The sequence below is a fragment of the Haemorhous mexicanus genome, chromosome 1 (assembly GCF_027477595.1).
Source record: "Haemorhous mexicanus isolate bHaeMex1 chromosome 1, bHaeMex1.pri, whole genome shotgun sequence".
Lineage (NCBI taxonomy): Eukaryota > Metazoa > Chordata > Aves > Passeriformes > Fringillidae > Haemorhous > Haemorhous mexicanus.
This window is the reverse complement of record NC_082341.1, coordinates 27571900-27584464: the sequence shown is the minus strand read 5'-3', so window position 1 is coordinate 27584464 and position 12565 is coordinate 27571900. Positions and strand designations below refer to the sequence as shown.

General features: G+C 38.4%; 1 protein-coding gene across 1 annotated transcript in view; it reads left to right on the top strand.

Moving 5' to 3' along the window:
* The first annotated feature begins 608 nt into the window (after window positions 1-608).
* Window positions 609-12565, top strand: part of THSD7A (thrombospondin type 1 domain containing 7A) — a 266296-nt gene continuing 254339 nt past the window's right edge. Inside the window, exon 1 of the mRNA XM_059843888.1 lies at window positions 609-681. The gene's annotated coding sequence lies outside the window, so the exon portion shown is untranslated. The remainder of the gene's footprint in view (window positions 682-12565) is intronic.

Here is a 12565-nt window from a genome sequence, read left to right as displayed (position 1 = left end):
GTCCCAGCTAATCTCCAAATTCCATCTACAAACGTGGATGACTTACAACTTCCCTGATTAATGTCATCTATCATTTTCTTCATAACACAGAGCAATTAATCTCGGCTGGTCCCAGGGGTCCGCCGCAGTAATAGGTTTGTGAGGGGTAGAAACAACCCGCAAAAGTCTGTTTGGAAAGAACACCCTTTAACACCCTTTTCATCCTTTCCTCACCGCCCCCCCCACCCAACCCCCCTTTATTCTTTCCTTTATTTATTCCTTTTTGTGTGCATATGTGTCTTTTTCAGCCCCTCTCGTCTCTCGTCGCTGTCTGACACCCGTGACCCGGCTCCAGGAGCTCCCTGGCCGTAGGAGCGGGCGCGGTGCCCGCGGGGCTGGGCCCGGCTGCGCAGTTGGCAATCCCGCACCCGCGGAGCAGCGGGCAGGTGCCCGCACAGCCCGGGCGGAGGAGGACACCCGGGAGAAAGAGGAGAGGGCGGACGCAGCTGCATTGCGGATGGAGCCGCTGGCTCCCGGGGAGGGGCGGCCGCGTGATGCCGGGGGCGGGTGGAGGCCCGCGGAAGGCGGCGTGGGCGGCGCGGGGCACCGGGGGCGCGGAGCCTCCGCCCCGCCGCAGGAGGGAGGGAGGCAGGGAGGTGCCGCCGCCGCGTCCCGGCGCGGGCAGCGGAGCGGCGAGGGGCGGTGAGTGCAGCGGGCGGGCGCTCACGGCAGCCGGGGGCGCGTCTGCCCTGCCCGGGCTCGCCCTCCGCGGGCGGCGGCGGGGGCGCGGAGCTGCCGCAGGGCGGTGCGGGGATGGGGCGGAGAGTTGCTTGCGGGTGGCCGCGGAGCCAGGCTCTCACCTGCGTCCTCCCCTTCGCCCTCTCCCCGCCGCTCGGCTCTGTCACAGCGGGACCCTGCCCCGCTGCCCCCTCCCCGCTTGCCCCGGCGCGGCTGCGAGCGCCCGGGAGTTGCCGCGTTCTGGCAGCGGGGCGGCTGCTCCCGATGTGGAGTTGTGAAGGGGCCGGGCGGGCGGCTGGAAAACTGTTTGCTCAGGGTTTTTGGAGGTGTCACGCAGAGTTTAGCGCTCTTAGAGCGGCTGCTCGGCTGTGGATACACTCTTGGTGGAGAGGCAAAGCAAAAAGGCGTGACGTGAAGCCATGCCTATAAAAAGTAAAAAGGCCATCAGAAAGGGTTTGCCCAGAGCCCCGTGAGCAAGCCTTTGGCCCGGGACTGAAGCTGTCAGGGTGCTTTGTAAAAGCAAGTAATTGCTATTTTAAGGAAAAAGCCTCTCGTTTGTCAGGTTGTTTTGGCGTGTTGTAGGAGCAGGGTGTAGTTGCGCCCTTTAAACACGCAGAAGTGCCCGGGAGCGCTCAGCGCTGGTACTGACGCGCTTGTGCTGCGTTTTGTAACGGGACCGGCCAAGCTGATGTTGCAAGAATAGCCAAGACGCATCTGTAAAGAGACCAGAGGGCATGGGGACAGTCTTATGTTGCGTACGCTTAGACGACTTCTGGAGCTCTCTTAAACAACCCAAAGGAATGTAAAGAACAAGGTTCTTTAATTAAATAATTAAAAAAGAAAATAACTCTTGTAGTTAAGGCTTTTGGCATAAAGTTAAATTCAAGTCATGGGTGTTTCCTTTTAATAATTCAGCCTAAGTGAACTGTAAATCTGTGTTATTATGGAAACTGAAAAAAAGTGGTTCTGGGTTATGAGTGTGGCTTTCTATGTTGTATGAACTATTTTATGTCTAACACTGAGGCTGGGAGGCTTAATTCTGAGTGAATTTTCTGATGTGGCTACATTTAACAATTTATAAATCAGCACTAAGTTCAGAGAAGCTGCACTAAAGAAAGTTGTTTCTTATTAAGATACTCATACTTCACTATAAATGTCCACTTTATAAAGACTGACCAGCTCATCCTTTAGTTTTAATATGTGTAAGATAACATATTAAAATAATTTGCTGCTCATGCATAGGTCAGAAGACGTATACTGTCCTTTCCTGACTTTAGTTCTCTTTTGCCAAAGACTCTATTGAAAAAGTCATTTTTTCTAGTAGGATTCTTTGAGAGTATCTGAAAGACAGTTGGGGACAAATGTTATGAAAGTCACTTGAGAACATCATGCTGTGCTCTGGGAGCAGGTGATTTTCTGAGGTACAAGTTGTCCATGACTTGTTCCTGTTTCAGCTATATTATTTGCTTTATTTTGGAATGAATCACTTTCTCCTAAGGTCATTGATATAATATGAGACAATAATTGAAAGATTTTAAGACTTTCTTAAAAAAATCCAGCTTTATGTGACTGGTTCATTTTGTGAGGTCTGTTCTAACTTGAGGTTCAGAAGGACTGTGGAGTTGTTTCTTCTTGTTATCAGATGTTTCATTGGTTTTGTGGCACTGCTCTGGAGTAATGCAGGTTTTCTGGTGAGATGGTATGGGCTCTTATTCATCACTACTTTGTCTCCTTGGAACAGATTAAGTCTTAATATTGTCAGGGGTTTGTTTATGTAAACTAAGGAATTTGGAGCATCTCTAGCAACTACCACATTATTTCTGATGTTTTATAATTCATTTTCCTGGGCAGTACAAAATACCAGGAATTCCAGCTATGGTTAGTCACTTGGATTCCACATTTATCTTCCCACATTGTGCATTTTATGACAAGGAGGAGTAGTGGGAGGCTGACAAAGTGATAATACTTTGACATAGCACTTCTAGAGGCTATATATCACACCAGTGTACCATATATTTCAGCAATCATATGTGGGGTGTCTGTCACAGCTGGCCAGAAGAACTGGGGGGAGGGATTGCTGCAGTCAGGCCTGCCATCCAAATCCACAAGAGAACAACAAAGTTTTTATTTGGATCCTATTGAAACATTAATGTGGACAGTAGAAAAAGAGATAACTTTATTGACTAGATTGTAGTTGATACTAAAATTTTTATTGAATTGAAGTAGTAAAATCCCATGTTTTCTATTCTTTGTAATTCCTTAGGTCAACATGTGTAGGATGAAATACCTTTTCACTTATGTCTTCCTGACTGCTTTAAATTTTAAAGGTGCAAGGCATTGGTTTATCACACTTAAGCAATAGTTAATCAATATCCCAAATGTATTTGGAATGCAATCAGGAAAAGAAAGAATTTTAATTTTTGTTTTAACAGCTGCAAAACTGTATTAAATTGATTTTTATCCATAGCAGTCTACCTTTTCCAGCTTTATTTCATTAGACTAACAAGTAAATATGTAGATAATATAATTTGAAAAAAAATCTTGCTTCTTCATTTACTTTATTTTGTGCTTGAGACTTTTACCTGACAGAGGCTGAAACCAGGATTGAATGTCTTGTGAAGGAGATTCAGGAAAAGATGAGCTAGAATGCTAATGTCACATAGATCACAGGTTTCAGTTTGCTATGATGGATTGTGCTGATGTAAAAGTCACTCTTCCTTTCAGAAGCAAAACTATTCATGAGCTAAATATATTCAATATCTTCTTTGGGCTGTTAGTTTATCATAAGCATAGAATGCCTGTCAGAACTGTGCCCTCAACTCAAATTACTACATACAAGGTATCCAAATCATATGAGAAGTGGTTGTTGCATTTATTTTAATTCATAGATCATGAGTAATTTTACAGTAGAGTCAATTTGCCATTTAAGTTTTGGTTTCAGCAGGCCAGTTTTTCTTAATTGTGTGTATTAGACCACTTGGAAATAATTTGCATTCTACAAGTAGAAAATTACTTTTGTAATATATGAGTATCCACTTTAACTTCCATATGGTTGACTGGTGATGGGTGGATATATAGTAGATTTCTTGAAATTTATGTATGAAAAACAAGTCTCTCTTTCCACAGTTGTCCTTATCTCCTCTGTTATATATTTGGCAAAGATGTTCATACCATAGTTGCTGAAGCTGAAGTCTTTGAATGATGTTGTAATTAATTTATTAGCCCTCATAGTTATATATGTGAATATACAACCTATGTAAGATTTGTTCTGTGATAGAAACATGGGGAAAAATAAAGGAAATATTCACCTGGATGTTCAAGGTAAAGTAGCAGTGGGAAAAGCAAAATCTAACCATATGATCTCTGCATAGAGAGGGTTCTGAAAGAGCTAATAGAAAATAGTATAAACTCACAGTAATTTATGAGGAGGAGAAATGTTCTGGTCACTCTTCTTCAAGAAGAAATAACTGAAATTTGGTCAGGTGCTGTAAAGGGCTGATAGGAAGGTCTGTCATAAGGAGACAAAAGAGGTCCTGATTTGTTTGGCCAAGTGAAATGAAAGCTGTGTAGAACATGGATTCCATCTGCAAACTCAGGAGAGCACCAACAGAAGGGAAGCAGAGGCTTTTGGTGAAGAACATTGCTGTCAGGAGAACAACTGATACTGCCCTTGAAAAAATTGTCTTGCAGAAATTTGGAGAAGACCCTCCTGTAGGAACACATGGGTTGTGAAACAGGAGTTTTGAGATGGAGTTTGTCTATTTTTCCAGAAGGGATTATATATGCCTAGGAAGTGTTTGCATTTAGCTCCTGTCCAAGCTTTTAATGGAATGCCATGCAGCATACCAGTCCATCTCTCCTTTCAGGCTGTTTATAATGAGGCTTCAGAAACTCTTCATTGTTTTTTGGTACTTGCCAGTGTCCAACCCCTCTTGAGTGATTGTTCTCCTGCGTCAGCTCTAAGCTGCTTGTTGCTCCTTAGCAGGCTAAAGCTGCATTGTGTGCAGCCTGCCTTTCTATTCTTGATTCTTTTGCCTTTGCTTCAGCAGCCCTCTGGGCTGGCTGAAGTGGGACATAAATCTCTCACTCCTCAGCCTGTACTTAGGTCTGTCTCTTCCTCTGAATGGCCTTATACATTCTTATAAATTTCTTCTGAAAACACATAATATTTAAAATGTTTTCAAATGAGAGATGTTTAGTAAAGGAATATAAAAAAAGGGAAATGTAGACATTTTTAGACATTCTTCTGTCACCCTCACATACCAAGAGCAGTGAGGAAAGTGAATGTAGCAGTTTGTGGAGCTGAAAATCTGCTAAAAATGACAGAATTTTAAAATAAAAGTTTGGAGGAGCTTTAGTCTGCTGAATCTTGTTGGCTTTTTTGTCTTTCAGTTTCTGTTGTGTGTAAGAGAGTGTAATTTTGCTTTTGTGTAGCATGCCAGCATCTCTGGTGGAACTACTCACATTTCAGATAATAGCACAGGCTTCTGTTTATCTCTCTGTTGCTCCTTAGAGATGTCTTTTGGATGGATCCATTAGCAACCATAGCAGAGTGTGTGCTGAACTCTTCCTGCTTCAAGTCAGGATGTCCAAGTTTGGCAAACGCTGCTCTGTCCCTCGGAGGGTCCTTAGGTAACCTGTGTGCTTTGGGACCACTTGTTTGTCTGTTTGGGTAGAAAAAGGTTTACTTCTAATGTAACTTTATTTAGTAGAAGGATACTTTACATGAGTAATTTTAAGTAGATTCCATCTGGAGAAAGATAAGCCTGTCTCTCTCCCCTGGCCCAAGAACAGTGGTGGTGGTAGCAGTATGGAAGTAGAAGTCCAAAAGTCATCAAACAGCTGAGTTAGAAATGGGGGCATGTTCCCCCCAGCCAGAGTGAAAATAGCTGTGAAACCCTTATTTATACCACGGTTAGGAAACTTGGATGATTTTTTTCATGATGTTTATGAAATGATTTGCCTCCTCTCTGGCTTTTTATATCCGTAGTCTTGATGACTGTCCACTCTTTTGGTTTTATTTAACTAACTTCTCCCTTTTATTTACTATTCACTTTATTCTACCTTATGTCTATTCCTACTCTTATGTCTTTTAGTGTCTGCAACTTCAGAGGCAGTGGAAAGCTTAAATTTGAATTTTTAAACAAATGCATCTGCTGGGAGAAAATTCTAAGTGAATAAGGTCTAATACAATTATTTTGAAGTATACATGGGTAACTTACAAGTACTTGGTTCTTAGTAATACTTCTGGACAGAAATTTCTTGGAGTCTTTAGTATTACTTTAGCTTAAAATTTCAGCTAGGTTGTAAAATTATTGAATTTAAGGTAAATTACCTGAGGGAGGGAATAAACACATGGTTTTTGCCTTAAGTAATGTACTTAATGGGGGTCTTTGCTACACAAAGATTGAATTGTTATCTCTCAAAAATGCAGATAGTTCTATTGAAATTTGTAATGTCCTTAGAAGGCAAAACTACATTTTGTAACAAGAACAAAAAAGACATTAAGTGAATTTACTAATTTTAATTTTAACAACTATTAATTATTATTTATTGGTCTTTCTCTTTTCTTTGTGTTTTTCTAAGCTTGATGCTGGTTTTTTTTGTTTGTTTGAGGAAAGAGAATAAAAGTGAGGAGAAGCCTACCCCAGATCAGTCAGTAACAATTTTGTTATTATGTTATCTTCTGCCTTAATGTGTGTATAGTTTTTATAGTCTTACTTTGAAATTAGCCAATAAATTAAAAAAGCTAATCAGAAATCTATATTTAAAAAAAAATGAGCATATGCTCATATGCTTCTGGGTGCTGTGAATATGCTTATATGCTTCTGTGTGCTGTGAATTTTCTTTTAAAAATATGCTGGTCAAAGTACTTTGATTCAAAAGTCTCCTGCTTTGCTTTCAGGGCACCTAAAGTATAAATGCTGTATTTTATATTCCCCCCAAGTCATTAAGAGTTCAGTTTTGTCACTGAAGGGAGATGTATTCTCCCACTGACTTTAATATGTGTAAGACTGGATTCCAGTAGTCCAGTAACTAAATAAGATGATAGTGTTCCTCCAATTAGATAAATACAAAAGAGATTAATCTTAAAATAATTGAGGACAGATCAAGATGTTTTGAGAAATCCACTACAGTGACAATGTGATTATGTGGATTATCAGCTACATGTAAATCTTACTAAGGATGATGGATAGAAATCCCAGACAGAAACAGTTGTAACAATACACCTTTTGTGGTCTCTGCAATTAATTTAATAAATGTTTTGGAGATTGACTAATACACAGATAGTGACCTTTTTGTTTAGGTCAGTGAGAAGTCAAATATATCTTGGAGATTAGTATTGATCAGAATAAAGCCAAAATCAATCTTGGATTTTGAGGGTCATTACACTTGGAAATAGGATGCAATACTGCAAATGTGGGGTTGTGGAAGGCTTTTACAGTAGTTATGGGAAAATAATCTTTTACAAAGTTGCACTGTCTAAAAAAACAGATCAACTGCTAAAAGATTAGTTATTTAAATAAGTAATAAATTCAGCTTCTTTCAGCTTTCCTTAGTTTGAGAGATGATATCCAACAAAAAGTTTTTATAACCATTAAAGTTGATAATGAAGTTCCCTTTTGCTTCCTTGCTGGAGGGATTTTGCCCTCCCTGTTTGGAAGCCATAAGCTGGTGTTTAGGAAAAGGTTAACCTATGTTTTTTTAGAGAGGTTTGTTTGTTTTGTTTTGTTTTTTAAGTGGTAAAATTCTCTTCTGTCTTGACTCTTTTCCTTAGATGTTTTGGTGAAACTTAATTTGTGCAGTTGGAGAAGTACAAGTGAAAGAAGTAAATTACAATAGAATGTACCTTTGGAATATTGCATAGCAAGTATAATAAATTTAAATGAAGGGGAACTAGTGCTGCTTGCTATATCAGAAGTCTTTGAACAGAACTTTTTATTTTTGTCTTTAATAGATTTTTTTGTTGATTTTTTCTGATATAAAGTCTCTGGCCTCTGTAGCTCATTTAAAAATAACCTGGTAGAAATTTTTAAGGGTCTTACCCAAGAGTTTTCAACAGAAGTGAGTCTGTGAAGATCTGAATTGACTGAAATGTCTATCCTGTATTAAGTGCAAACAGTATTTTGTAGAAGATTCCTCTGTAAAAGATAAAGTTTCCCCCTTATTTTCAGAACCTGTTAAAAGATGAAGGTTGTTTTGTTTATTTTCTGCACAGAAGTCATCTTCTGATATAACTTTTTCTGCAGAGAGCACTGGATGATTTTCTCCACAATTAATTGCTACAACTGCATTGATATCTGTGATTATACTTTGGGCTGTCACCTAGGCTTATATATTGAAGTCTCAAAAACTGCATGTAAGCTGATAGATTATGCATTTATACTTATTTTAAAATGGATACATATTTCTAATCCTAATGATGTGTTTGAATGCAAATGGAAGTCTCTGGGTCTGTGTCCTGTGCATGATTCAGGGACCATGTACCATTGTCCTTAAAAATGAAAGCCCTGTATAAATGCAAGCTATTGGCATTGGAACTGATCTTCAAAGCTGCTCAATTTAAAGATATTTAACTATTAATAATGAGCTACATTCCAGATACATTAGTTCATATTCTGAGAGATCAAAGTGCCAAGATTATAGATAGCAGTTCTCAGGCTGTAAAAGTCCTTTTACCTGAGCAGCTCTTCTTATCAATGGACTTCTCTTGAATTTCTCATAATAGCTATCCTCAGAGAAAATCTGTGGTGGGTATATTAAGAAATTTGCCTTATGTGTACCTGAAATAAGACTTTGAAATGTATTAGCAGATATCTAGAGAGGACTAATATATGCCACCTTTTGCTGCAATGATATTTGCTTTGGACTTAAGTCAGGCTCAGCCAAAAAAAAAAGACAACAAATCACTTGAAACACCTTCTAGGTGATTTTCAGAATAATATTGCTTAATAATCAGAGTGAAGCTACGTCTAAAAATATCTCAGAAAAATGGGACTTTTAGTGTAGAAATATCATTCTTTTTACTGAAATGTTTTGGATGAAATTTGCAAGAAGATTTTCCAATGAACATTGCCACATGGGATAGTGTATGGGTCAGTTTTACTAAGTAGAGAATGTTTGTCCTCAACTGCTCCCCATTCCTCTGTTTCAAGTACTAAAAAGAGAAGATACTAGAATTGAGTTAAAGAATTTTCATTGTTTAGATTGTCAAAAGAAGGAATTTGTATAGTAATTATAACATAATAGTAAATTTATATTCTGATTTTCAATGGGTTTTTTTCCTTCAATGAAACTAATGGATAGTGATCAGAAAAAAATAGTGATTTTTCTGTTGTGCCCAACCTTTAAATAAGTACTTTTTTACTCTATTAATTAGTACATAAAACACATAAAGCACTAATCTACCTCGAGCTGACTAGTGAGCCTCAAATGCCTGAGTTCTGCATTTCAATCTTCTCTGAGTATGGAATTCAAATGCTAATATATTTAATATGTGAGACTTTTAATGCAGAAAAATGTATATTGAAAAGTGATGCAGCCACCTGATTAATTTATTTAGTTAGTTTTGAAGAGCCCACTCAAAATGGGTCAGGCTTGCAGTATTTGAGCTGACTTTGAGAAAGTTTGGAGGCGGTTGGTAACTTGACCTATATTATTGAACTGGGACTTTAGAAACTGGGCTGAAGGAAAAATCTTGTAAGCTTCTTTTGATGCGTGGAAATGTTGAGGTTTGGACACTGACTTAATCTCCTAAAATGAGATTTCTTCATCTTTTTTTCTTCATCTGAGAGTTTTAAGTGAAGTTCGTTATCATTTTATCTGTGTAAGAGCAGAGGAGGCTCAAGTTGTACTTAGCCAGGCATGTTCCTATTGAAAAGGTATTGTAAGTCTGAAAAGTGGTTCCTTCTGATATTTAATGATTTGTTGCTTCTTCCAGTGGTGGAATTGAGTATTTTAGAAGTAAAACTTTATTTTTCTTTTTAAAAAGATTAAGAATGTTACAGATCTGATGCTGTGTTGCAAAGTGCTGCTGCTTTGATTGGTGTCACAAGCCTCCAATAGTGTTTAGCTTGAGCTCTGCCTCCAGCTGTGTTCATATGCTACAGTTTCTCAGAAAACACATCACAGTCCAGACCCTTTTCTATTGTTGTGCTATTACCTGTTCATCACAGAAGAAACAAATTGTCTGACTTTAGAATTAGAAAGATTTATGGAAATTTCAGTCTATTCTTAGTTTAAGAAACCCTGTTAATAGCATTAGTAAAAGTGTGATGTTGGGGATGCCTGCTAATGATGTGACTTGGTGCATTGCTTTTTAAATTACTGTCTCTACTTTTCCCGAGTGGAAAGATGGCCACCAGAACACAAAAAAGTTTGAGAAAGAAGAGGTATTTACCCTTAGTTACTGCAGTTTTTCTTTTGCTGATCTAGATTGTCTTCTTCTAAATTTTCCAGATCTTTCAAAATCTTCTGCTAAGTCCCAGTAGTTCTTATCTGCTAAGATTTCTGCATGAAAGAATGGCCTATCATCTGTTTTTCTTATATAGGAGACACCTGTAGTGTTCAAATAGATTTACACTCGGGATTTTTGGCACTGAGTACCACTAGTATTCTGTTGTAATTCAGTAGTTTTTGCATGCTGACTTGGTGAGGCTTTACAAGTTTCCCTTGAGCATGTGCAAGGACCACTTGAAAACTGAGGAAGGTGGGTGTAGAAATCATCCAACACACAGAAAAAGATGGCATGATCTGATCAGCTGATGCCAAAGACATTGGAAAACTTTACTCAAGATGGGGTCCTTTTGGACCACTTTTATTCTCTCTTTGCACCCATTTGCAATACTTTAAATGATGCTGCTTTCTAGGCAAACATCTTCCAAGTAACAGATTGTAACAAATGTAGTTTTGTGGGTCTGTGTTAGGAGAATGTAGTGGTTTTCAGGTACAGTTTTGCCTGCCCCATTCAAGTTTTTAGGAGCACTTGGGACTATCACTTTTTTCTTCAGTTTTCCAAAAGAATCTTGTCAAGACATGAAGAGAGCATCTTAACTCTCTGTCGTGATGGCAGCAGATTTGGTGACCTAGCTGCTTAGTGAACTTGCACATTCATTTGAAGCAAACTTATTTGGGGAAAAGAGCATGTAAAGTATTTTACATAGTTTTGCTACAATCAGCTTTCTAGTGTCAATTCTTTGTATCAGAGCAGAAGTTTTACTCGTGGGTAGCAGTGGCATTACATGCCTTCCATCTGAATGCTGCAGGCTCTTTGTGTATGCTTGAGGCATAACTTGCCATAAAAGTGCTACTGATGTAACAAAAAGTCCTTTCCTGTTTTTTTTTTCTTTTGTCCTAATTGCCAAATAAGAAGTACAGACAATGAAGACTAACAATTCTTACTGAAATAATGTGAAAGAAAAATCAAGCTATTCAACTAAAGTGATTAGAACATATTTGTTGCTTAACTTCTGTGATTTTCTTTTTTTTTTTTTTTTTTTAATATTTTTTTTTTTCAGTGCAATACTGTGGTTAGCCCTACAAGCAGTTTCCTAATGTAATATCTTTATATGGACTGAAGCACAGCTTAGGCATGGCAGGCAATTGCAATTCAGTGCATGTGGCGTGGGAAGAGTGACTTTGGGTAAAATCAATTTGTGTGGCATTTTAAAAATTAGCTTCTGTCATTTTTGTTTTCTTCTTCCTCATGAACAAAGGAGACTTTCTTTTGGAAATATAAATGGAAATGTATGGTAATGAGTACAGAATTCCTTCATGAACTTGAAAAAAAGGTTACAGTACCAAGAAGAACTGAGATTCTGGTTTCAAGCTTCATCAGCTGAAGGATGCTGTTTGAAAAAAATTCTGCCTCAGGTCACAGCTAAAACATTTATTTAACTAGTCTCATTATAAAGCTTTATAGACTTCCAAGAGAAATTAATAATTCAGAAGGACATCTGTTAGTAAATAATTTAAATAACCATTTTTAAGCTAACAGTCATTAGTTATCTGTGTAATATTTCTGAAGAACAGCTCTCCAATTGAGAACAATGTGTGGCAAGACCTCAAGAAGAGAATAATTTGACTGTTCAATATATGAAACACATTCATAGTATTTAATGATTTATGTCTTACTGCCCTCTGTAATCCTCATTTTTAGCATTTGACCTTCAGAGTATATTGTGACAATGAATTGCACAAAAATAAAGCTTCTGTAGAAAAACTGTTACTTGCATTTGAGACTTGTCAGTAGTTTTACTAAATGGCCTCTAGTTTGCGAGCCTCAATTTGTCTTTCACACCTTTGATTGTATGGATCTCTGCTCTAGCCACTCTGTGTGCATTTCTCTTTCATGATGAAAGGTGCTTTTTTTAAAATCTAAAAGTCACAGTATAATCTTTGAGCATCCATGTTGTTATGCCCTAATGTCTTTTCTAGTTCTTCTCTGTAATGGTGTAAAACAAACAACCACCAGAATTGGAGCTACTTTCATGAAGTCACATTTTGAGGATTCTTGGTTTGCTATCGAAATCTTTTCCAATTAAATCTCCTCCCACTCTGTCCCATTGCCAAAATGAATAGATTTTTCTCTGCTGCTGGACATCAGGGAGCATTTTCAGGCTGCTGCTTTTGATGACTCTGAAATGCCATTTTTATAAACTGGTATAGAGCCCATCTCTGTTTATATGTGATTGGGGTTGTGTGTGGTATTTTTGTAATACATCACTTTATGTTTATAGGCAGTGGATTTCACCTGTAATTCAACTTTCCACACTTGTGTGAAAGCCTTCTGCAACTTTGATCATTCTGAATTATTAGTAGGTATGTTTTTCCTTCATTACCAATTTTT